Source organism: Pezoporus flaviventris, unplaced genomic scaffold (genome assembly GCF_033815535.1).
Source record: "Pezoporus flaviventris isolate CSIRO_AGI_PZ_B2104156 unplaced genomic scaffold, CSIRO_AGI_Pfla_v1 ptg000013l, whole genome shotgun sequence".
In the NCBI taxonomy this organism is placed as follows: Eukaryota; Metazoa; Chordata; class Aves; order Psittaciformes; family Psittacidae; genus Pezoporus; species Pezoporus flaviventris.
In genome coordinates, this window is record NW_026892561.1 from 35,037,557 (window position 1) to 35,062,823 (window position 25,267).

At 39.3% G+C, this 25,267-nt stretch overlaps 2 long non-coding RNA genes across 2 annotated transcripts in view; one reads left to right on the forward strand and one right to left on the reverse strand.

Moving 5' to 3' along the window:
• Positions 1-10,408, reverse strand: part of LOC133268918 (uncharacterized) — a 112,197-nt gene extending 101,789 nt beyond the window's left edge. Inside the window, exon 1 of the long non-coding RNA XR_009743221.1 lies at positions 10,172-10,408. This is a non-coding gene — a long non-coding RNA (uncharacterized LOC133268918). The remainder of the gene's footprint in view (positions 1-10,171) is intronic.
• Positions 10,409-17,518: 7,110 nt separating this feature from the next.
• Positions 17,519-23,845, forward strand: LOC133268902 (uncharacterized). Its single transcript, XR_009743212.1, has 3 exons — positions 17,519-19,228; positions 20,295-20,350; positions 21,979-23,845. It is a non-coding gene; the product is annotated as an uncharacterized LOC133268902 (long non-coding RNA).
• Positions 23,846-25,267: the final 1,422 nt, after the last annotated feature.

Genomic DNA, 25,267 nt, shown 5'->3' on the forward strand with positions numbered 1-25,267 from the left:
ACATCCAAGAGTTGTAGTGCTTCGATAACAAATGGGAGGGGCAGAAGAAACAGAGGCAGCACCAGCTTCTTATCAGAACAAATCCTCCTGCAACTAGCAGAAAAATTAGCGCTTTGCATTCACACAAGCACTTTTGACTGCTTGAGTGTATCCATGGCAACACCCATCTTCCAGAAATTCCAGTATGCAAGTACACCCTCCTTTTACATTCTACCCAAAAGATGAACAGAACTGAGAGAACTGAGAACACATCTTTTCCATTAGTCTGGTTCTACTTCAGCTGCAGAGTGCATCACAAGAAAAAAAATAGCTATTCCCATATCTACCCTCTAAACCAAATTCCTCCAAAACATGCCGCTGTAATTTCTGGATTACTCTACTCTTTGACAACATTATTCACTGTCCTCCCACACAAAGACAAGCCCTGCAGGATTCTGAGTAGTTTGAATGCATTGTTGAGTACCATTTACTAACATCTGACTGGTAAATAAACATTTGATTACATACTTTTAGGAAAAAAAAAGGTGAAAACATATTCAAATATATCAATAGCATTTTAAAATTCTTGGTAAGAATAAGGTATATAACATTTCCCCAGGAAATCTGACAGAATTAATAACTTTTCTAATCCCAATTTAATCAAAGGCTTCTTAAAAGAAAGATTTTTAGTATATTTGTGGACTTGGAAAAGAAAATTACATTGGAATTTCAGATTTCTTTATAATAAAGTTAAGCCTCCTGATAACTTGCTATTCTTGGATAATTTGCATGATTTCTTTTAGCAGCATATCAGCACACAAGAATCTGCATTCCCTAGAATAAAAACCAATATCCTAAACAATAGCCTGTGATGATTATGATAAAGATATTTAAATTGCTGAATGAACAGAACTGGGGTGGTGTTTCACTGAAACACAACAGTGTATTTCACAATAATGTCATTACAACTGTCAGTAACTGAAAAAGGAGAAAGTGAAACAATTTCTGCTTCTGAAGCAACTGACCTCTATGACGCCTTCTGTTCTCCTAAAACAACAAGACCGTTGTCCTAAAGCCAGCGTTTTAGGCCCAGCTTCTTCCTAACAACTGTTAGGCTTCACTATCTGGCATTCTCTGGCAAAAGCCTGTGTAGAGTCACACAAGACTCTACCTCTCTTATTTGCTTCACCATATCAAAATTCCCTTTAAAATAAAGAAGAAAGTAGACTGATTCAGGCTTAAAGCCAACAAACAAACAAAAAACCAACCCCCAAAATCAACCCACAGTGGGTAAGGAACTGCTCGATTTCCTGAACTTCATTTTTGTACTGTTCTTCGTAATTCAAATTCAGCTACAGTGTCAGAAAATGGAAGACATGTCCTTGGAAAAAAAATGCATGCAAGATGGGACTATTTTTATCAATTAAACATTTCTAGTGCTACCTTTGAAAAAACTGGGGCGACATTGTATTGGAACCAGGTAAAACCAGTGGAAATCTCCTCTTGATCCTATTTCAGCACCTTTGAAATGTTGCTTTTTCTGGTGAAAACAGGCGGAGTTATTTGCTGGGGTTTTTTTAGTTATTATGTGAGGAAAAAAAGTGAAATTACCTTCAGAATGACTCTTGAATGTATGCAAAAAGTTAGTACAAGCTCTCTGCAGAATACAAATGTAACCTGCCAACATATGAATATGTCAGCATATGAATCTTTATATTTTATTTAATTTCAATGCCTGAAATTCAGAAGAAACTTTTCTTGGGAGGACTTTTGTTCAAGAGAAGAAATCAGAGTTCTGCCATTTGCTGCAAATGCCATCCATTTTGCAGCATTTTTCTTTCTAGCTCTATGGTCTGACTGCTGCTACAATTAACTCTAAAGAAGCTTTCCTTTCATACTACTTGGTCTTACAATATGTACAGAAACTCGAAGTATTCAAGGTTTGATGATTTTTCTATTTAAATTAGCAAAATAAAATAGACAAAAGCATCTTCTGCTTGGAAAAAAAACAAAAAAGAAATCTTAGTAAAGAGACTGAAGAGGCTGTAAAATTCTACCTCACCCTCTTCACGTGTCACCTTGGTACAGACTTATACAAAAAGATACTAACAGATGAACATATCACCCTGGGCAAATACACAGTAAAATGGCTTATTAGTATCTTACCTGCAAAGTCACAGCATCTGCATCTCTTATTAGCAAAGTACTAATTAATTTCCCTTTCTTCAGCTCTTTATTAGAACTCTAAATATCACCATTGTGCCCAGAATACTGGGTGAAAAATGCTCTGATGTCTGAAAAGTCAAGGCTGAAACTTGAGAATGCTTTTGTCTTCCAAAGTTGCATAAAAAGTAAGCATAATACAGAAAGGGAAGCTAAGAGAACATGAAAGGAAATACAAAAGAAGAATTTAGAAGACTTAGAAATGTATTTTAATTACAGAGACTGTAGATAAGGGTAAATTTGACAATTAATTCAGGGTAGACTCAAAAGATTCAGCCAGACTATGAATCCTGACAGGCTTCTAGATAGCTCAGGCTTACTGTGCAGAAGGTAGTGAATATTTCATGGTATTTATTTTGAATATTTTTACTTAGAGTCAGGTCTTTCTGGTTAATAAAAATCAATAGTAAGTTAGAAAAAAGAATGTGTGTTCACAAATACTCATGAGAAGCCAGACTGAAAGTCCTATTAAATTGGCCAGTCCCATTAATTTCAATTAGCTGTCAGTCAGCCTGCAGACCTGCTAACAGGATACCTTCAGTCACCTCCTGGTACATGGAAGCACATAAGGGAAAAGTAAGTTCTCAACAGAATACATTATGGCCAACCAACCAGATAGGCTCCAAACATCGCCAGAAGTGAGCGGTGGGATATATCGACATCAGGACCAGCCGCTGAACTAGCCAACTGCCCTGGGATGTTAAACTACAGTAAAATCCTTTTTTTTTTTTTTGGGGGGGGGGAAGGAAGTGAGGAAGGTGGGGTAGGTTGGAAATCAAAGACAATGTTAAGTTTTTCCTCAAATAAGTGAAGAAAAAATCCACAATTCTGCAGCAATTTCTTTACAAGTGCAGGTTATGTCCACAGATCTACATAGCAAAGTCAACCATAACCTTTTGTCAGGTCAGAAAATCAAACTGAAGAAGCATATCAATCATCTGCTACCAACTGATCCCTAAATAAGAATTTTACAGAAAAAAATGAATAATCAAGATAAAAGCTAAATGTCACAGTGGCAAACAGTCACTGCCAAAGTGCCCCTCTGTGATTTACAGAGCTGAGATCTATTCCACCTAAGTTCTAGGCTTTAAGACTATTTGTACTTCAAAACTCTTCCCCATGATACACAACTTTATTTCTTTCTAAAATACAAAAGACTGACCACAGGAAAAGGCAGGATATTGAGGGTGTGATGGTGCCTCACTTTGAATTAGCGTATCTTAGGGATAAGGAAGCCCTTATTTTGGAGTCAAGAAGGAATTTCTCCCCCACCAAAGACTGGTAGTGCTTTCTTGTTTTCCTGGGAGGAAAACTGCATGGGAGCAGCAGGGTTTTTTCATAGCTTTAAAGCTATTCATCATGACACAGCATGAAATATCAACTTTGGAACTCTAAATATTCCCAATAAACACTTGCTATACCATTCACATTCTGAAATCAAAAAGAAAAAATCAAATTAAAACCAGCAAAAACTACAGCATTTCACATCCTGGTTTAAAAGATAAAAAGATGAAATGAGATTAAAATGTTTACGCCCTCTACCCTAAAGACACATAGATCATATTTTATCATCCCTGAAGGGATTACAAATAGTGCGTTCGTACAGCTATTTTCATCTCTACTGAAACCTTTCTGAAATAATATCACACACAGATGTTTGCCTTGCTGTGGGTGGTGAAATTTCATTCATATTCTCCTATAAACAACTTAAAAGTAAATTACCAGTGCACTTCAATCCCACAAAATCTCCTTAGCAACCCCTGCAAAATATCTTTGTATTTCAGAGGTAACAGCCACATCAAGATTTGCAAAGCCTCCAAAAGAAAAATACAATCTCTGGTAAAAAAAAAAAAAAAAGCTTTTTGTTTTGTGACATAGTATTTTATAATCCCTAAAAGACGGACCGACGTTGTGAGCAGCAACTGACTAATGTAAAGAAGCAAACATTCCCATTCAGAGCAAAAATTTCTGTCTGGGACACAGTGCTATTACTGGACACCTTGCCTAACATGGTTCTGAAGCTGACCAATTTAGTGATGGTCAAATTATCATCAGAATGAATGTTTCTGTTTTAAATCCTGATGCGATTCTGGTCAAAGATCTTACAGAAGAGCAGCATTCTTTGCTTCAGAGAAACTGAGTCTGAACTGGACCCAAACCAACGTCATTCTGAATTTCTCATGGACTGGAAATGTTGAGAAAATTCAGCAGAAACAACATACATGTCTGTATTTGCTTCCTGGCTTCTCAGGAAGATCTATGCTTTCGCTAATTTCCTATAGCTATTACATCCCAGTCTCTCTTTTCTCCTTCTTCCACTGCTCATTCCAGTACCAACTTGCCACAGGTCACATCTGCTTTTTTGCCCCTCAGCATAGTGAAGTACAAAAATGACAGGACACTTCCATTAAAATACTTCCCTTGAAATGCTCCATATTTCTGATACCCCAAATGAACTAATCTTGTTATCCCCACAAAAAACTCTGCTCTTACAGGGACTAACCTACAGCCCATGCGACAAAAAAATCCAGCTGGCACAAAACCTCTAATACCTGGCAGGCTATCTAGCATGCATTAAAAAGAGATATGTGTGTATATATTTTTGTTGTTGTTGTTTATTTTGGTTTGATTTTTGGTGGGTTTTTTTTTTGTTACTGTATACTTGAGGTATTCTTGGGTCTTTTGCTAGACCCCAAACTGGCTGCAGCTGATTTTTGCCATTTAGTAGTCACAGATTTCGGGTACATCAGTGCACAGCTAGGGTTAACCAGTATCCATATTAGCTGACATTACAAAAATTTCGAAGTTATTTTACAGGGTATTCAAAGAACCAAAGTCCTATGGCATATTTAGCTACTTCTGTGATTTTCCTATATTACACATTCTCCAGGAATCTCATACACGAAGACCAATAGGGGCTTGCTCATTGTGAGCCACAGAGCCCAGATCCTCAAACAGTTCATTCTCAAGATCATGCAACAGGGTTGCCTTACGTTTTTATCACCTTGTATAGAAGCACTGTATTTCCAACAGAATATTCCAGCTTGGAATATTCAGCCAGCTGCTCCTAGCAACACATTACTTGAACATTAGCCATCACGTGTGTTCCACTTGCCATACATATGAAGGTCTCTGTGGGGAAGAGTGTTTTAGTCAGGAATCCAAAGCACAGCACCACACAAGCTGCTGTGTAGAGTCCCCATCCCCACCAGACTCAGGTCAAACACTCTGACATACCACCTCATAACCAGACATTCCCAATCTATTACAGAAGAAGCCTTATTGATAGGATTTTTAACTCAGACTAAGGTAGATAATGCTTCTAGCTCTGAAAATCCTTTATCAATGAAGCAGCTGTACTGCCAGAACGTCTATTGTTATGACAGAACACAAAGAAATGAGGATTTCACACACCTATGCATGCACACGTGTGAAGTTTTAGGAATCTCACAAGCGCATTTATCTTATATTTCCCTACCACAAACCTCTAGACCAACTGTAGCTTTAGCTCTTTGATCACAATTTTCTTAGTTCCTCTGGATAAAGAAGACAAAATCTGAAGGCCAGGTCAAAAATGCTAAGGCCAAATTTATAATGAAACAATTAATTTCCAAACCCCTAAAAGCCCTGATTATTCTTTAAATATAGGTAATGGGAGATAAGCTAGCTTTTAATTCATATCTTAAATGGAATTTCAGGAATGCACATTTATACATAACTAAAAAAAGCTGCAATAATTACAGGAGAACGTGCTCTACCTGCAAACAGCATTCATTTGCTGCAAAGTCACAAACAAGATACTTTGAAAAGACGAGGTAGGTCAGTCTAACAGATATGTTTCAATTACAGATCTAACTAAGGCCTGTTTCTGCGAAGTTCCGAGCAGTACTTTGAAGTCAGAAGGATGAAAGGCTGTTCAGTGACTGCAAGCCCCAGGGCTCTGCAACAAATGAGCAAAATGACCAACTCCTTATTGGCCACAGCTGGCACTGGCTGTAGCATCCCCCACCTTTAAGCAAAAGGTCCACTGTCCACTCTCTCATTCTCAGGTATGCAATGCTGCTTAAAAGAAATTCTGACTCTAGATAATGACAGATGAGATCAAGGATGGTTAAACACATTTAAGAAAGTAAGTTTAGAAAAATCTATCTACAAGAACATGGAAAATTTGCTTGACAAAAAAACCCTGTCCATTATTACATTCACAAGGCTACAAGTGGCATTTAGTAGCAGTACTATGATTCTGTTTCTACCAGCACAGGCCAACACAATCAGGCTAACAATTCCCACAGACATTTAGCAAGCTAGACAACTGGGGTTTTACTATCTTACCATCAAACTGGAATAACAGATCAGATTATCCCTCCTGGTTTGGAAGCCTCAACAAGAAGATGAAATTTAAGTCACTTGAGATCACTAGTGCTCTGTAAATCACTTTATTTAAGAATATATTTTGTTTACTCAATCACCAATAGCAAAAGTGAAAAATATAATCAATCTGCATGGCTGGTCCAGTAAAACACTAATACCAGTCTGACAGATGCAGGGTGAGTGGTGCTTCCAGGTCTGTTTATAAAGCACATGGGATTCCCTTCCTCCTCATTCCACAGGGTCACAGTGACATGATGGGCTTTCAAATATTCCTGCGGTGAATGTATACACAGCTCAATGCAAAGAGGCCAATCTTCATGTTTGTCCAAGGAACAAGCAGGATCTATCCACCAAGACACACAACGCCCAATGTTTCTCTGGACAAATCTGCTACTGCATTTGCTGGTCCAGCCCACATTTCATTTCAGTGCCACTGAGAATGGTTATTGTTTGGTTTCTGTACAGTAATGAGACAGACCTCTCTTTGAATAAGAACACATTTCTTGTGAGTCAAAACTACCAAAGGGTTTAACTTCCCTCCCCCATTATTTTTGCCCCCACCCCTAAATTCTGGAATGCAGAAATACATCATAATTATACTGAAAGCAGCAGAGGGAACATGAGCAATGAGGGAGTTGGCCTCCCTTCTTCAGAATTCTATTCCTTTGCTTTCTGATCATGATCCAATGAATGACTGTTGCCATAAAAGACTCCCTTGTTATCGGCTTGCAATGAAAACGTTCACAGAAACATATTCAGATTGTATTCAGGCATTAAAACTTCATGAATAAAATCTTTGCTACGTACTTTAGAATCCATGCTTAAACATCCTGTAATTTCATTCCTTTCTAAAATTTTGGGAAGGGGATAATTTTATTCTAGTAATAATGATATAACAGATAATGATCCAGCACAGCTTTTACATTTTATATGGAAGGTCTACTGAAAACATGAAAAATTAGGCACTTAAGATGGCTGGGAAAAAAAGAAAAAAAAGCACAGGTGTTACATCCATGGGATGGTTTTTAGTTGTGTTTTTTCATGTTTTCAAGCAATCATTAAGTTTCTCTTTTAATATTCTCCTGCAGCATCTACAGTACAAACATCACAACACTGTGCTAGCACATAGCAACTTAAACCAAACCAAAACTCTCCAGAACAACTTCAAAGCAAAACTCTCCAGAACAAGAATTTATCTTCCTCTTTACATCTTAGTTGTTTCTCCTCGGTTCAGTACCTAATACTAGAGAATCACAAGAAGAGTACACAGCACAAATGATGATCAATTTGGTTGTCTTCATGACTGGCAAATTCATGATAGTGCTTTCCTTTCCATTCTGCAACTGTGAGATACTTGAGCAAACAACCACCAGATAATTAACAGCATGTTGCAATAAGCTTTCCCTTTTAATCAGCAGCCTAACGTAAGCCTGATCTCAGCCTCACTCAGCTTCATGCCCAACCACGATTCTGTGAAAGGCCTCATTTACAAAAACTCATTATGAGATCAGTCAAACAGTTCGGACCTTATGGAGAAGTTATTATGTCTCTGCAACCTAATCTACTGTATCTGGAGTCTGCTTTTTTTCATATAGTCCATATATATATTTTTCGACAGTGGAAAACCACTCAGTAAACTAGACTGCAGGAGGAGACGTACATAATTTGTGGTGAGGTTGAGAGTACAGCTAGCTTTGGAACTGGTAAGAAAAGTACAGCATGTAAATTTCTTGTGTCCACCCAAGGAAAAAAAATTTAAAAAATGTAAATAGATAGCTTCTTTAAAATCATCAAATATTGCACACTGAAGTAGAAGCAGTAAATGTGGTATGATATTGTAAATACAACATGATTTCCAAAAGAATTATAACTATGTCATCATCTTTCAAGTCCTACAAGGTCTTTTTCATCATAACAATACTACTGTTAGTACAACAGACTGAAGAAATCAAAGCCCAGACTTCACACAGTAGCAATAAGGCCATACGTAATAGCTCTGAGCACTTTTAGCTGGCAAACAGAATGCATATTATCTTGTCTATCTCTCAGCTTGTTGAATCTGAGAGCAAAACATACAACCACCACTGTTAATTGCTAACAACTAGCCTCTTTCCCAAACTGCTTATATTCACACCTAGTAAGCAGCACACAGTTCTTCAGGCATGCTCTGTTGTAGATGGAAGCGAACAATTCCTAATGAGGGATTTAGATAGACAGCCTCTCCATTCCATTTATTCTGAATTCTCACAGCAAATAAGGGTATTTCTTTTACTTAATGTTGCTCTCCCTGAAACACTTCCAATATTTTCTTCAACTTCCACTGTAATTCACTGTAATAGCCTAATTTCACATATTTCTTTGTGGAGTACCTCAGAAGATTAATGTAAAAAATGAAGAGAACAGCAAAAAAGCTAAATAGAAGGAAAAGTTACACTAAACTGGCAAATGCAGGGATGCAAGTTGGACTAAGTACTGCATGACATTACACCTTTTGTACTACATGCAGCCATAATCTCTAGGAAAAAAAGCACAGCCATGCAGACACATGCACCTTATCCTAAAAAGACAGAATTTCTCACAGTAACTGGGAAGAGTCAGGTATTTCCCAGAGTTCCTACTTTCCAAAATAATTAAGAACCACAAGCAAGAAAGCTCAATCCTTCTACATTACTGTTGCTGGTCATGTGTTTATGTTAAACACTTTTTCTACAGAAAGAAAAGAGCTAATACTGTATTACAGAATTATTTTGAATGACAGATAAATACTCACTCCTGACTTGGCCAACAAGCAAAATAAGCAAACATGCAGATCAGGAGAAGACAGGCATCCAAAAGCCTTTCTTCAATGAGGATCCCTTCCTAAAAGTTCTTTCTCCAGTACCGTCTGGTAACAAAAAGACTGTCACCTAGCAAACGCAGCAGCAGCCCTTCAACTCTTAGTGAGGCTCTTCTCCATGCTCTTGCTCCCAAGGCAGTTTTAATAATACAATTTAAAGCAAAATTATTTTTTTAACAGGACAGATGTAGCAGTATTTGGCTACTTTTCTCTGTTGCAGATTCAGCACACAGTAATACCAGCTGAAGCCCAATGATGTTTTAGGCAGAATAACCACCTGCAGAAAGGCATGGGAAACAGCTATGGATGAAAACATTTTTACTGCTCAGGGTAAGACTGCCTGCACAGACTCAATTATTTTGAGACACGAAAGATGGAGCCTGTGTTGTTACAGTCCCACTCATTTCCCTGGTCACAAGTCTTATGCTTCATGGAAAGCTGGATGTAAATTTCATATTAGTGTCCCAAGTTCTCTTACCCTGAGGTACAAGAATGCCATCTATACATTGCATAACTTCTTACACAAAATAATTACATCACTCTTCTGTAATTGACAAGCATTTCAAGAATTGAGGTTAATGGATAAAATAAGAATATATTCCTGCAGAAAAGCAGTCACCCTGTTATTCTGACACAAAACCCTGTGCATTTTAAGCTATTACTGAAATACCAGTTTCCACAGCGCTGCAGGACAGTGTTATCCACTATTTTCCTCAGCAGAGCAAAGCCAACAGAGGTAGTCACCACCAGAATTTTGATTACCTGAAGAGGAGTAACAGCCCTCAGAGCTCATCTACTTTCTGTAACAACTCACTTGCAAAACCAAATCCAGCTGATGACACTGGGTGATCCACCTCAGTTCTCAAGCAACACACAGCCTGAACCAAAGGTGCTTCTAGATGAGGCACCAGGCAGCCATGCTTCAGCTGGGCTCTTGTGGCTGCCTGCACCTGCACTCTCCACAGTAAGCACAAAGCTGTGCACGCAGACAGCCCAGACGAGCAGGGAGCTAACCCGTGCTGAATGACCCCAACGTTATCCCAGATTCCACATAACCCTCACCTGCACCCCCCCTCCCATCAGTTCCTACACCGAACCTTCCAGAAGGGCAGCAGCGAGCACCAATCACCTGGCGCCGCGGGAAAACAGACCAATCACAACCCAGCATTCCCGGGTGCTCCCGCTCCATGTCGTCCCTGTAGCTGCTCCACCTGTGCAGTAGGGGTGCGAGTGGGGATGGTTCCTCTGTATTCATTTCTGAAATAGACCCCCAACCTTTGCACAGGCTTCTGACTGAGTTAAAAATGCTACGAGAGAGCAAAAAGTACTCCTCAGGACTCACCTGTTTATGTGTGTCTCTAAATCATGTAATACCCAGTCAGAGCAAGCAAGCCCTGGCGTGCGTTGGGCAAGCTACTGTGACAGCATAATCACAAATACCCACCTGAATAAAGGATATTAATTCATCTCAATGTCAATACACAATACTGTGTACGTCTTGTAAAATAAACTTACAAATACCAAGACAATTGTGTTTCACAACACAGCCATTTAAAAAATTGTTTGGGTTTTCCTCTGCTGTTTAAAACTTTCCTCCTCCAGACTAGTAAATCTGACAGAACTGTGTTACTTACGTGTATTTATTCTGATGTACTTACACTGGTAAATAGCTAACTTTCATTAATTACACAGAAGTGATAACTTTTTCTCAAGCGCAGGAAGTCTGCTCAGAGAGGGGAGAGAGGTTATCCCAGCACCAGTTTCGCTATTAAATTATGCCACAGCAACTCGTCAGGTCCGTTTTCTTGTGTAGACACAAATACAGTCCAGCTGTTTTAAGTACCACACATACAACTTGAATGGGAACTGACGCTATGCATGAACTGTGGTACGCTGCCAAATTGGTGTTTAATATAGTTATAGATTAATGGGACAGGTTAGAATTTCTAACTATCTTTTCTTTTTGCTATGTAGAAATTTGTTTATATATTTGTCTGTCTGTAGCAAAGAGGACGGATAGAAAATGACAGTGAAGCGTGCCCCAGACTGAAAACTGCAGCCTGCCTTCCACAAATATAAAGGTTACAAGAAGAATAAACTGCAGCATTTCATAGTGGTGGTCTATTAATGTATTCTGCTAATAAATATACAGAAAACTAGAGCATGCACAATCTGGAAGTGATTATGTACTCTTCAGAAAACATGCAATTTTTATTTTTTATTGGTTATGTCTTCTCACACTTTTTCTCATTAGATTACCACAGGATCATTAATTTTATTGCTGCTAGCTTATCTTAATTGCTCTAAAACAAATGTTTCGGATATCACGAACCGTTACAGTAACAACTTCCTCCAATCTCTGTTTCCTTAATCTGCTTACCCACAGAGATGTTTCAGAGTTTGCTTTCCGTAGTTACTATGCTTGGACATCATTAGTGTCATCATGCCTAAAGGCTATCACAACAACCTGCATTGTCAATTGAAGCATATTGTCTTGGATGCGAGATGTCAAAACAAAACACGGACATGCCTCAGCCTTTGATCAGTCTTGCCGAAAAGAGATCTGAAAGAAAACCTATTTACTGGGTACACAGATTGCATGGCGCATCAATGCATAGCTGTAAAATCAAGCAGTGGGCTATGTAATTGTCAATCACTTAGCTGTCATCTGCATTACTTCTAACAGTAATTGCCTGACCCAAAGATAAATATACATGACAGTGTTGCAAAAGCTGTGTTAACGTGTAGGATATGGGCTTAAGGTAGTAGAACAAATAATAAAACAGATGCATGCATGTCCACAGAGTCAAGCCGTTAAACACTGTGCTCTTTTGGAAGCTGGGACCATAATTGTTTGTATTTTTTCGACATTAAACATATACAAAACATATACAAAACATAAACAAATAAACAAAATTAACCACATACAAAACATAAACAAATAAACATAACAGCAATACAAACTTAAACCTCAAGCCGCAGAAAGAGTTTTCAGTTACACTTCATTTTAAGCCGATTTCAAGAGTCAAACTCCATTACCTCTGAAGGAATCACTCCTAGGTTCACCAGGAGGCAAGTGCAGGATGGCTGATCTTGTATCTGGGGAATACAACCTCGGTATTGAGAAGAAACTTGCAAATATCAGGGTACTTTTTAATGCCTGATATTTTCTGTAATAATTAACCAATATATTAGGGAATCTTCTTTTTGTTACCTAGCATAATTGTTTGCTTCTAGGCTAGTTTTCTGTAAACACTATTAGGAGTCTGACAGCATAATGTGCCTTATGGATTAAAAAACACCACCAATTTAGAGTTACTCCCAATGAATTTATAGATGTTTGTACTTAAGCACCCCTCCCCCATTTTTTGGTGAACCCCTGGCAGTTTCTAGTAGGTACTTCCCCTTCCTGTCTACCATAAATATATCTGCATGGAAAAAAAAAATAAAAGAGCATATTTTTTCAAAATGTAAACCAGATGTATGATCAATTATATTTAGTGATTGAGTTTGTGCTTTCATTTTAATCTCCTGGAAAGTGCTCAGTACAAAATTTTAGCTTCCAGTGGGTACCTTTTTGCATTCTTCCTTCTTACCTGAAACAGGACTTGCAGCCAAGCTACATACAACACCTCATGCTTACAGATGAGTTCTAAAAAGACCTTCAAACAACTTTCTCTATACTTATCATTACCAGTAACATTCATAGCAGTGATCCAAATATTTTAAATATTGACATAGACTTATGCAGGGTTCGTATGCATGAGAATTTTGTGCAGGACAAGCCTGACAAAAAGCCACCTTCTTCCTCAAATTCAACATACACTTAAACAGGTAACTTCCACCAAGTGAAAGCTCCTCAGTGTATTTTCTGTTTTCAGTGTTTTTAGGATATTTATCTGGACCAAAAAAAAAAAAAAAGAAATAGTTGCAAAATGAAACAGAAAAATACTGAGAGCCCTTTCTCCATTTAATAGAAAATAAAATTAAGGAAATAAGTACTTATTTTTAATGCATTTCCATTAGGCTTTTGTGGCTCACTTTGTTGCTGGAGCAGCTGACTGCTACCCCACTATGTGTTTCTGTGCCTCCCATGTTTCTCTACTTCTTTGAACTGATTTCTCTTCGTTTTACATCTTGTTCAGATCGCTGAAGGGTCCAGATTTATATCTTAATCTTCTTTACTAGTTCCTTCTTCAAATTACTCTTTTTCCACTCAGCTGCAACCCAAAATCCCATTGCACCCACTCTGACCCCCACCAATCCAGTACTTGTTTGCTCATCTCCTGCTCTCCCACCCTTGCTCTCTCTCAGCTTAACTCCTGCTGTCCTTTTCCTGACCTTGGTTGGTAACCTCTTAATCAGCTATGACTCCACTTTCTCCATTTCTTTTTACAACTAGGCATTAGCTAATTCTCACCCTCATTCTTTAACACCGTCTCTCAAAAATTTTTCCTCCTAAGCTTTATTGCCAAAATGATCCCCACTTGTGTTAATTTTTTTGCCTCATTCCCTGCAATGCCAAAATGATCAACTGGTTTTTGCCTTATTCCCTGCAACTCTCTTCCTATGTGAATCTTGGCCACACTGTCTCTTTTCTTAGGTGCATCCAGATGCAGCTGCGAAATTATTTTGGTTTTGTGCCCTTCTCTTTTGTGGCTTCTCTTACTTCCTCCAAAGAGCCAGTAAGATTCTGTTTGCTGATTATGCCTTACCTTTTATTTCCTGACTTGTAAAGCACTGCAAAATAAAGTAATAAAAATGAAATTAAATAACACAAACATTCATACACATTCTCAGAATCCCTACTCTTGAAAAGTGTGGATGCCCACAGGCAGGAAGTTCAACATCCTGCCGTGATATCTATGTTCCTGTTCTGGGTGTTCTAGCCTAGGTGTGGGGAGGAAATATATAGAGGCAAAGAAAACTCCACAATAAAGCCTCCTAGTTTCATCAGGAAAACAGGAAAAAAAAAAAAAAAGCTTCTGTTTTGATCAAAAAATATTTTACTTTTTTAATGTATTTTATTAAATTCAGCTCAATATCTGGAAGTATTAACATAATTGAAAACCACTGAAATTAAATGTTAGTTTTAAAAAACATTTCTAAGCCAAACTTTAGTTAATTCAACTTTATCCAAACCCATCTCTTTTGTTGAACAAACTGTTCACATAAAAAAAATCTATCCAGAGTCAGATTCTCTGAGGATGTTTCATACGATGTTTTCATCCGAACTAGAAGGAAGTGCAGCAGGAGGGCCAGGAGACCTCCTTGGATGGATAAGGAGCTGCTGAGAAAAATTCAAAGGGAAAAAGAAGCTTATAAAAGGTGGAAGCAAGGACAGGCAGCCTGGGAAGAATACAGGGATGTTGTCTGGGAAGCTAGGGACCAGGTTAGGAAAGCTAAGGCCCATTTAGAATTAAACTTGCCTAGGGATGTTAAGGATAACAGGAAGGGATTCTATAGTCATGTAGTGAATAAAAAACAGACTAGGGACAATGCAGACCCCTCAGGAAGCTCTCAGGAGAACTGGCTACACAGGATTTGGAAAAGGCTGAGGTACTGAATGACTTCTTTGCCTCGGTCTTCACTGGCAAAGGCTCTGACTGCACCACCCAATTCTAGGAAGGCAAACGCAGGGACTGTGAGAATGAAGACCTTGGGTTTGAGAGCATCTTAAAAACCTGAATGTACACAAGTCCATGGGACCTGATGAAATCCATCCGTGGGTCCTGAAGGAGCAGGTGAATGAAGTTGCTAAACCACTGTCCATCATATTTGAAAAATCGTGGCAGTCAGAGGGAAAAAGGGAAACCCATTTTCAAGAAGGGGAAAATGAATGACCCAGGGAATTACAGACCAGTCAGTCTGACCTCTGTGCCTGGTAAAATCTTGGAGCAGATTCTCCTGGAAGGCATGCTAAGGCACATGAAAAACAACAAGGTGCTTGGTGACAGCCAGCATGGCTTCAGTAAGGGGAAATCCTGCCTGACCAATTTGGTGGCCTTCTATGATGGGGCTACAGAACTGATGGACAGGGGTAGAGCAGTTGATGTCATCTACCTGGACTTGTGCAAAGCTTTTGACATTGTCCCACACGACATCCTTGTCTCTAAATTGGAGAGACATCAATTTGGTAGATAGACCACTTGGTGGATTAAAGAACTGATTGGATGGCCACACACAAAGAGTTGTGGTCAATGGCCAATGTCCAGCTGGAGACCAGTAACGAGTGGTGTCCCTCAGTGATTGGTGTTGGGACCGGTCTTGTTCAACATCTTTGTTGGTGACATGGACAGTGGGATTGAGTGCACCCTCAGCAAGTTTGCTGATGACACCAAGCTGTGTGGTTCGGTTGATACGCTGGAGGGAAGGCATGCCATCCAGTGGGACCTTGACACACTTATGAGGTGGGCTGATGCCAGCCTTATGAAGCTTAACCATGCCAAGTGCAAGGTCCTACACCTGGGTCGGAGCAATCCCAGGCAAAGCTACAGGTTGGGCAAAGAAGAGATTCAAAGCAGCCCGGCAGAGAAGGACTTGGAGGTGCTGGATGATGAGAAAATGAACATGAGCCAGCAGTGTGCACTTGCAGCCCAGAAAGCCAATCATATCCTGGGCTGCATCAAAAGGAGCGTGACCAGCAGGTTGAAGGAGGTGATCCTGCCCCTCTACTCTGCTCTTGTGAGACCTCACCTGGAGTATTGTGTGCAGTTCTGGTGTCCTCAACATAAAAAGGACATGGAACTGTTGGAACAAGTCCAGAGAAGGGCCACAAGGATGATCAGGGGACTGGAGCACCTCCTGTATGAAGATAGGCTGAGAAAGTTGGGGCTGTTGAGCCTGGAGAAGAGAAGGCTGCGTGGAGACCTCATAGCAGCCTTCCAGTATCTGAAGGGGGCCTATAGGGATGCTGGGGAGGGACTCTTCATTAGGGGCTGTAGTGACAGGACAAGAGGTAATGGGTTAAAACTTAAACAGGGGAAGTTTAGATTGGGTATAATGAAGAAGTCCTTTACTATGAGGGTGGTGAGGCACTGGAATGGGTTGCCCAGGGAGGTTGTGAATGCTCCGTCTCTGGCAGTGTTCAAGGCCAGGTTGGACGAAGCCTTGGGTGGCATGGTCTAGTGTGAGGTGTCCCTGCCCATGGCAAGGGGCGTTGGAACTAGATGATCTTAAGGTCCTTCCCAACCCTAACTGTTCTATGATTCTATGATTTTCGCCTTGAATATAAACATTAAAAGGCATGGGAGTTAGGCACAGAGGAAAGTATAGTATATTCTCATCTTTAGGTATTCACTTTTCAGTTGAAATAGGAGACAGACTGGGGGAAAAGAAAGTATAATACCTGGTTCTCTATTGCTGGTCTGTTACCAGCAGATATACTAGCCACTTAATGGGTATTTGATAAGGGAAACAACTACAGCAGGTCCTGTAATGGTACTTCCCAAGGCATTGTTGATTTTAAACACAGTCACAGTTTGTCTTCCACTTTTCATGCTGTTTAACACATATTAGATCAGCTGCCTTCCTGAGTTTGTCTGTCATCCAGTGAGGGCACTCAGTTATTGCACAGTCAGAGCTGAAGGGTGTCCTTGGGTGCTGGTGAGGCACAAAGCCAGCTGGAAGCCAGACTGTACACACAGGGAAGGGGCTGCAGCAGCTTATTGCAGCGCTGGCTGGTTCCATCTCAGCAGCATTTGTTTAGCCCCATGGAATTCCATGAAAGGAGACAAAGAATCGAAAAGGAGGAATTAGCTGGAGCAATTGCTTGAGAGTTACTCAGAGGTCAAACATACAGACCAGCAGCCTGATTCAGTGTGTCCAGAGCTAAAAATCTTCAACTATCACCTACCTGTCTTCACCAGCAATTTTAGTAGAATGAACCTGCCTGGAATAGGCTTTTATACACTGGAATAATTTTTAGGATTTTTGTCCTTTATTTCAGTTATATTCAACCTTTCAAGTATTGTGCATCAGTCCTCAAGTGTTATCTTCGGTCCTTTCAAAGATGCTTAGAGTAGCATGACAGTCTGCCTAAGTTTAATATAACACCTAATTAACTCCATGTGTAAACCAAATGCTTTTCTTTTTTTACTCAACATGATTTTAGTCTACTACGTGTTCTTCCCAATAAGCTATCTTTATTTCTGCCATAACCACATGTGTGATTAGCATTTCATGCTTTTCAGGCATTTCTTCAGTGCTTTCTAAAAATTGACTGTAGCTGAGGTGTTCTCTATTGACTGGAATGCTATTTCTTTTTTACAAGTCTGAGACATTTCTACAGATTTATGTTAAGTTTTTTAAAGCTCTGCACAGCTCTCACTATCATCTCTAGCAACCCAAAAGTTTCCCAACAGTATTTTATTACATCTGTTAAAATTAGGCCTGTGTAACTTTAATTTATACTCCCAGCCATAGTAAAACCTGCTTTATGAGCACTAGAATTATAAATGCTTTCACTTCTTAATCACACTAGTCTCAAATAGAAAAATAACATATTTTGATCCATGAAGATCTGCATAAAATGTGGGCTTGCCCACTGTTTGCTTTACAAAGCAAGAGTATCTTAGCTATTCTTCCACTAAACTTTCCAGAGGCAAAGAAAATTTTGCTGGTACACTCAGTAAGTACTGATATGACTTTAAACATATTTGCATTAACTACTGTGCCTGAAAATGGTGTAGTAGTCGTTGAATGTTGTTTAATGCAAGTGGCTGAGGATACACTGATGAAACTTTCATTTTTAATCACTTAAGGACCAGCAGAAGAATGAGCGTGGTGCTCTGCATCATGCTGCCAGTGGTCACATCATGAGTCCACATGTTCACAACACAGATGCATCTGCTGTAGTTGTTTCATAGGCTCATCTGACACTCGTACTGCTGAAGTCAGGAGAAAGACTGCAAAGCACGAAAGCTCATGTACATGTTAGAAAGTAGTGTTCAGCGATGGAATTAAACATGAATGCACACCCCACCCCACCCCCCCCTTAACTTGGGTTGTTATCACTTAGGAGAAAGAAAAATATACTAGATTAGAATAGAATAATTTCAATTGGAAGGGACTTACAATGATCATCTAGTCCAACCACTTCAGGGCTGACCCAGATTTAAAGGATGTTGTTAAGGGATTGTCCAAATGTCTCTTCAATATTGGCAGGCATGGGGCATCAACCACCTCTCAAGAAAGCCTGTTGCAGAGTTTGGCCTCCCTGTTGGTAAAGAAATACTTTCTCATGTCTGATCTAAAAAAGCAATCATATTTACTAACTACTCTACAGTCTTTGTGTTCTCACAGGCAGGCAGGTGACTGGCAATGAAGATGCCAGCTGAATGCTCAAATCCATTTGTCTTGATGCAGTATATGCTAAGCAAAGAGGTCAGACTCCAGTGCAGCTTAAAAAACAAACCAAAGCAAACGCTCAAAAAATATTTTTCTGCTCTTCTTTGAACCCCTAATCAACCACCCAAGAGAAGGGCTGTGGCTATGCCAGCGTCCCGTGCTAAAATCACAATAAAGCTTTACAAGGACAAGTGGCTGATATGCTGCAAGATATATGGGGTTGGTTGTTTGTTTGCTTGCATGTTTGTTTTACAGTAGGTCACCCTCAGCTTCTTAATCTGCAGCATTTCACTGATTCCAGACAGTGATCATCAGAAAAAAAAAAGTCCTGGGAGATTTAATTCTGTTTTTAACCATCAGAATTTAGACAAGTCGAGGTGGGAAGGGACCTCTGCATATCATCTGGCCCTGCATTCTCACTTGCAGATGTGCATATGAACTGATTTTGGCAGAAGTCCAGCTGTGGAGAGGGTATGGATTCAATATTCTTCTAAGACAACAATTCTGAGCTGATAAAAATTATAGTTTTTCTGAAAGAATTTGCTTTGCAATTGATTCCCAGTGCATTTTTTCTGCTCTGTGTATTTCTTTGTCTCTGACTACTAGGTTCTTGAGTTTCAAGAAATTTCTATGTTTCTTAAACTGTTCTTAGTCCTATATAATTTTGAACTTAATTTGAACCATGAGCCAGTATTTCATGGTGAATTACACATAAATCAACTATACATGTCATCATAAAAGAAATTTAAGGCTTTTTGTTCAGACTGATTTTCTCTATGTCTGAAGAAGAAAGCACAACCATAAACCAAAGTTTCATCCAACAGGGATTATTTCCAATAATATTAAAAATATTTACAATAATATTTACAATAAACTTGATAGAATTTTCCTTTACGTGTAAATGAGCAAGCACTCCAGAAGCAATCACAAAGTATGTAATCCCCCTCTCTCTTATACATATGATTAAGGATTGGTTATATTCCAGACTGAAAGAGCCATAACAAATTAGAATATTTCTCAGCAGGATTTTATGCCAACACCATTTAAATAAAATGATATTAATAAATAAATAAATAAATAGCACCACACTATTATTATAATTTGAAATTCTTATGACAGGAACAGACATTATAGCTTTATGAGGGTCAGTAGTAGAAACTTATTTTTTCTTCTGGAATGTTTTTAAATAACGTATGAATTTTTTTTAAAAAAGTGACTGCAGTTCTGAGACTTCACAGGAAGAGTAAGGTACTTTACATAAATCTAATGCTGCTCCAACACCACTGTCTTAATGGGGAAAAAAAGCTTCTTTCATTTTGAATGTTGGAAATGGCCTACTAGAAATATTGAGGCTCAATTCCTTTTTCATTCTGAACAGACAAAATCTCTGTTAAAATGCTCTTTAACAAAAAAAAAAAAAAGAGAAGTCTATAAATATTTTCATTTTTAATATAAAAGGGATAATAGGCTTTCTTAAACTGTTATTTCTAGTGAAAATAACCCTCCCTTTATTATTCTCTTGTGTTTTCTCCATCAGATCCCTGTTACAGTGAAGCAGGAATTTGAATAAAGGAAAATGTGCTTTGTTATACAGTGAGCTAGAATATTAGCAAGATAGTACATCTTTATGCCTTACATTCCCGTTTTTAATTAAGATATGCTTGGGTTTTATTAAGTTTAAAGTGAAAGATTTTTCCATAAAGCTTTAAGCATAATAAACCAACTTCACTGTGCCTTTTTTTTTTTTTTTTTGGCATGCATAATGCATTTTGAAATAGTATTATTGTCTAGAGACTTTTATAACCTTTAAAACATTTTAGAAACAATTAAACATGCCTTTCTTAAAATAAAATCTTTCTTGCTACATTCAGCACAGGACTGCTGAGGTCTCAATTTTCAACACTACAACATTTGCTTTGAGCAATAATTAAAAGCAAAAAAAAGCTATGAGGCAGCCTGTGCTTGCCAATTGCTGTTTTCTATTTCATTTGTTCCCCTTCTGTTTTTCCATTTGTTTAAAGTTATTTTATGGGGAACTGAAAGCAGCACCATACAGTCCACCACTGCCACTGAACACATCACAAAAAGAAACCTGTGTAGCAGTGGTTGTACAAGCATGCCTACCTGTGTCCCCCCCTAGCACTCCAACCACATCTGCATATGGTAACACTACAAAAGCAAAACCTAAAAAGCATTCTTTCAAATCAGTTACATATCCAAAAGTCAGATTCAGTCTACTGCCAGGCTTTAAAATATTAGCCATTAAAATCATCAAGGCTAACCAAACAAGAGATGAATTTCTTGACATTTTGTACTGTCACATCATCATGTCTCCTAAATGTACTCTGAAGCCCTCATGTTTTACCTCTTGAAGTAAAGTGTAATGTTCAGCTGATTAAATGCTTAACATGTATTGTCAAGAAATACTTGACAAAACTAAAGTTTAGTCATAAACATTCATCTAGGCTGGATCAAAGGTCCTTGCTTCCCTCGAGCAAAACAAAGTGTGAAAATCCTGGTTCTACAGAAATCCAGAGGAACAATTTTGTTATTGATCTCATAGGAGCTAGGATTTTATAGTAAGTAGCTTGGCACAAAAATACACACCCCCAAAGCCTCCCACCCTGTAACCCTTTCCCTCCTTTCTTGCTCTCCCCAGCTAGGACAGTGCCAGTCATAGTGTGACACCCACAAAAAGCTGCCCCTCCACTCCCCAGAAATTCACATTCATTCAGTTTGGCTACATCTGGTTAAACCCAATTGGGTTTAGTCCTTCTCCCATGGAAGCCCACAGAGCATCTTGCAGGTGAGCAGTGGCAGGAGAAGTTCCCCATTGCACCAGGAGATCCTGTTCACTCAGCTTGGCTCAGCATGAACCCACTGGGTAACAATTGTTTCCTAAGGAGTCCCACTGGCATTAGTTCAAAGGGGCGAACATCAAATTGGGGCAAAGGTTGTTGTGTTAAACAAGCATAGAAGGAAAGCTGAAAATACCAGACCATATTCCATGGACTTGGGAGGCTGCATAGGATTTAAATGCATTTTCAATAAAACATAATTAAAACATGATACTTTCATGAGCACATATAAGTTATTTAACTTACCTTATTGAACTTAAACTGCATGCAACTTTAAAGAGTAGTCCAACTACTCTTACTGAGTCACAGCTCAAGAATATACTGCCATAAATCCACAAAGGTATTTCTCTCTGTGTGTTGCAGGGAGAAGAGGAGATCCAGAGCCCTGAGCTGTCCTTGCTACTTTCTTGCTTCCAGGTGTTGTGCAGGAACATGGGCAGATCCCTCCATCCGTGACTAAAAGACATCTTTGCAGGACACAGCATTCTCAATACCTCAGGATCTGCAGTGCTGCCTTTTTTGTAACACGCTGTATGCCATTATAACTTCTGATAATAAGAGGCTCAGAATTTACCTACTGACACATAAAATTGTAGGCATTTTATACAATCTAGATGAAACTTTAAATACCACTGAGTATTCTTATTTGCTGTTGAAACAGAGGCTTTGTTGAGCTCTGAGTGGGATTTCTTTCTAACAGGTCTCAGCAAGACAATAAGGCAGTGCACTTTCCCCCTCCAAACCGAGTTAAAACAGCAAGAAATCACTGACTCAGGTTTAGTGCTTCTGGTCCTTTCCTACAGGTTCAGCAAGGACTATAAATACATTTACAAGGTGCATGCTATAGAAACAGTAGGCAAAAATGTTTATTTAAAGTATTTCTTTATTAGGGGTACAAGCTCTGAATACCTCAGAATACCTGGCTCTATCTTGGCTTTTCAAAATACGTGTTGAACACGCACAACTACTAGAAAAAGCAATGTTGAATTCAGGCGTAGCTTAACAGAAAGGCTGTTAAGACAGGGACTGAGGCACAGCCACTTCTGACTTTCAACTTTGTTTTTACTTCAAATTTTGCCTTCAAAACCCAGATAACCCAGGCAGCAGAACACGTGAACATTCCTGTGAGGTCTGAGTGCTGTACAAACACGTACTCTGTCACAAGCCATGACCACAGTGTTTTGTCCCGCCTCAGGGAAGAGCAGATTGCCAGCCAGCAGTGCAATCTCAGAGATAAATACTGCTAATTCTATTCTGTAGGTTTCAGTGGTGAAACCTATAGCAATGAAATTTTCTATTTAGCAACAAAAGCCTCTTGGAAATCACCAAGATGTGTCATTAGCCAGTGTGGCTTGCCCTCCAGGGAAGCCCCAGCACAGGGAGAGATTTGGCATATGCTTCTCTACACACAAGGAGCAACAAGGTGACAATACAGAGCTGGACCTAGGGTCTAGGACATGCTTACTGACATGGTGCTGTCCTCACTGTCAAAAGCACTTCACACCCACCTTTGTAACTAGGCCTGTGCTAATCATCTGAATCCATTTAGTAGGTTGTTCAGTACCTAATTTCTGAAGGCAGTTTAGGCAAAATCCTCCTATTGAAACTCGTAAGAGTGGGGGAAAGATTGGCTTGAAAGAATTGTATTGATTGTGACATGACAATCAGCAACAGAAGTACAGTAAACAGATGCTAAGGTCTTCAAGATTAGGTCACTGAGGTCTGTATATCCACCAAAACATACCAAATATTTCCATTTCATTAGGCGTTTAGTATTTTTAACATCTTGTCAGATTAGCTCCTGAGCTGATACCCAGCCTAATGATATGAAATTAAACTTTATATATTTAGAAAAGTATATTTTTCACTTATATGACTACAAGCCACTTTGCAGTCTCCTTAGGGGAAACCTATGAGGATTAAGAAAATTAAGTTATTAGAGCAGCCAAAACCTAGACATTTTCAAAATAATATGAGGTGTGTTTCATAGATCCACAGGGTGGAGAACATTAATCTTTTGCTGCCATTCCTTTAAAAAGGATCAGCCTTCCCTGCGAGCCCCAAACACTTCACATAGCTGTTACATTCCCTAGCCAGACTCCGAACTTGCACATGTGGTGGTGTGGATACTCCTCCCTGTTCTCCAGGGCTCACAGACCTTGGATCAAGGTCCTTAACCTCTCTGTATTATGTCCAACATCCCATTATAATAAAACACCATTGTAAAGAATATCATCAGATGATGAGGTAATGTTATTTACCATGTCCGGAAGGAAGGTTTTCCTGTTTGTGTCTGAAGTACACCGGAAACATCACCATTTGCGTATGGAAAAATGATGTCGGGCAAGCACTGCAGACACAATTGGTCTGTAGTAAACCTGTCGCTGCCAGAGTCTGCACCATGGTGTTCCCTGATGCAGCCCGGGACCATCGCAGCCACATACACCTGCATGGCCATGCACTGATTCTACCGCTGTAACCAAGGGAGGGGTTGGTAAGAACTTGTTCTTACAGGGAAATCCTTGACTGCAGCAAAGGGAGGACAGTAAGTGAATCGGATTGGGCAGTAGTGCTTGGTGGCAATTTATAGTCTCTGTGGTCTGCCGGACTCTGCAGAGTCTGCTCAGGGCTGGGCTGGGACTGAGAGGGAGGGTGTGAGGGAGGCTCCCTGCCTTCAAGCACTGCTGATGGGCTGCAAAGCCAGGAGGAGGGAGAGTGTGGGAAGCTGACCTAGGCAGAGGTGCAGGAATTAGAGGAGTTGAAGAAAGAATCAGCAGTAGCAGAAGAGTTTGTTGGACTTTATCCTTTCTTCTTTTCAATGCAAAAAGAGAAAACAATGAAGAGAAATCCTGATATTTACTAAAGCAGGGGTGTAATATAGCTCCATAAAGGAGCTACACACAGCCAACAGTGTAGAAAACACAGCCAACAGTGTAGAAGCTGTGGGACATGCACTAGCTATGAAAGAACACCTAACAGAAGTTATTTATGTGTGAAGTGAGCTCTGACAGAGCTCACAGGGGAGAAAATCAGAGGATTAAAAATGCATTCAGAAACTAAATGTTAGAACTAAGCTGTGAGAGAGGAGTGGATGAATACGCTGTACAGAAACATCAGGAACTGCATGTGCAGTTCTAAGAAGACGACTCATCTGTAGAAACATAATCACAGAGAAAAAGCAGTATTAATCCCGATTACGAGAAGATTGTGCATTTAAATGAAAAGTTAAAACAAGTAAGTAAACACATGCCTGTAACTAAATATTTTGTAAAGTAAAACTTTTGAGAAGTTAAAGGGAGTAGTGAGTGAGCAGTGCCTGTAAGGGAGTTACACGTGGAAGAAACTCCACATTTTTTGCATTAAAAAATAAAAAAAAAAACCACACCAAAAAATGCTTTCTAACTTTCCCCCAAAAAGGGAAGCTGAGGGGAGACAGCTGATGAAGAGGGGAGGGCTCCAGAACCTGACTGGCTGACCAATGGGCCAGCATGAAGACAGATATTTAAGAGAAAGTAGAGAGCCATGAAGAATGGAAGTAAGAACCCATGCCAAATGACAACAGTAAAAGTGCTGGAGGTGTTGTGAAGTGAAAGTATACTGTGAGGATGCCAAAACCCAAGCAGAGTTTCACTTTATTCTAAAAAAAGTATTA